The following is a 1,846-nucleotide window of genomic DNA, read 5'->3' as shown; positions in this document are numbered from 1 at the left end:
GTAACATATTTTTTTTTAGCCTCGGTGACCTTGATCCCTGTGACCTAGAACCTTAACAAATGGAAGAGGTTCCTGAAAAGTACCTACATGCTAAATATGTAAGAGATCGGACAAATATTGAAGGTGCTATAAGAAACTGTAAACCAAATTGTGACGGAAAAATATAATATTAGCCTCGGTGACCTTTACCTTGACCCCAGTGACCTAAAACCTCATCAAAAGGTAGAGGTCCATGCAAGGTACCTACATGCTAAATATATGTAAGAGATCGGTAAGATATTGAAGGCGCTATCAGAAACTGTAACAAAATTGTGACGTAAAAATATATTTTTAGCCTCGGTTACCTTGACCTTGACCCCAGTGACCTCAAAACTCATCAAAAGGTAGAAGTCCATGCAAGGTACCTACAGGCAAAATATGCAAGAGAACGGTAAAATATCGAAGGCGCTACGAGAAACTGTAACAAAATTGTGACAGAAAAATCTTTTATTAGCCTCGGTGACCTTAACCCCTGTGACCTAAAACCTTAACAAATGGTATAGGTTCATGAAAGGTACCTACATGCTAAATATGTAAGAGATCGGACAAATATTGAACGTGCTATGAGGAACTGTAACAAAAGTGTGACGGAAAAATAAATTATTAGCCTCAGTTACTTTGACCTTGACCCCAGTGACCTAAAACATCATCAAAAGGTAGAGGTCTATGCAAGGTACCTACATGCCAAATATGTAAGAGATCGGTGAAATATTGAAGGCGCTATGAGAAAAAGTAAGACAAATGTGACGGAAGTAAGTAAGGAACCCCAAACTGGCAACAAAGTAAATATTCGCTGCTTTTCATTTATTATAATAATTTGCTTGAAAGTATAAAAGGAGTCCCGCGAACCGGATTCGAACCAGTGACCTAAGGATAACAGTTCTAGATACCACTACAGTCCTCCGCTCTACCAACTGAGCTATCGCGGGCTGAATACAATAAGGCGCTTGTTTCTTGACAAACAAAGTAAATAACATACAGACGTCCAACGTATCTTATACACAACGTAAATCACTCTTATTAATTATCGAAAATTGACAAATAATGGAGAACTAGAGGTTCTCGAGCTGACAAAGAAGTCATAATAGTACACGTTGGAAGTCGTTCGAAACCTTTTTCTATATATTGCATTTATAACTTAACCGCGCAAGATTACCGGACAGCATCTTATTGCATTTATAATTTTACCTCTCTTGTTGGTATCTGCACTGGGTCTAATTACAACATCCTTAAAATAACTCGCGATGGATAAGTGCGAAGTTGATTCGGAAATATCGGCAATGCTCGTAGAAACTCGGACCGTCATATAAGTAACACATTGGACGCAAAGGCTTGCATAGTAAACTTTGAAGCAATTAGTGAACACAATTCATTTATGAGCATAAATGGTCATCAACTTCATTTGACCTATTTCTGTCACAGCTTATGAACCGCATACATTTAATTTACAAAATATATAATTTTGTATTACAATAAGTTGATGTGTATATAACTTTACTAATTGCAAAACATTATCGCATTTTTACCTATGTTTCTTAAACTTACAAAATCAGACAGAAAAACTGATATGAGAATATGTTCGTCTTGAAACATTGACACACATGGGTAATAGACGACCGAATCAGCTCGTAAACCAAACTAACGCTCAATCGATAATTGCGATGATAGCCAGTACCTCCATTATTTTCAACCGTAAAATACAAAAGAACGTGGGGAATGTATGATTGCATGAAGATATATATTCGCATGAGGCAATATTAATACCATACTTTGTCATTTTGATTGTCGTATTGATACCATGTATTCT

At 36.6% G+C, this 1,846-nt stretch overlaps 1 non-coding gene across 1 annotated transcript; it reads right to left on the bottom strand.

Annotated features, from left to right (window-relative positions):
• Positions 1-878: 878 nt before the first annotated feature.
• On the bottom strand, positions 879-968 carry Trnay-gua (transfer RNA tyrosine (anticodon GUA)). Its single transcript is given in 2 exon segments — positions 879-914; positions 932-968. It is a non-coding gene; the product is annotated as a tRNA-Tyr (tRNA).
• Positions 969-1,846: the final 878 nt, after the last annotated feature.

The sequence above is a fragment of the Dreissena polymorpha genome, chromosome 5, assembly GCF_020536995.1.
Source record: "Dreissena polymorpha isolate Duluth1 chromosome 5, UMN_Dpol_1.0, whole genome shotgun sequence".
Lineage (NCBI taxonomy): Eukaryota > Metazoa > Mollusca > Bivalvia > Myida > Dreissenidae > Dreissena > Dreissena polymorpha.
This window is presented reverse-complemented; position numbering and strand designations above follow the sequence as displayed.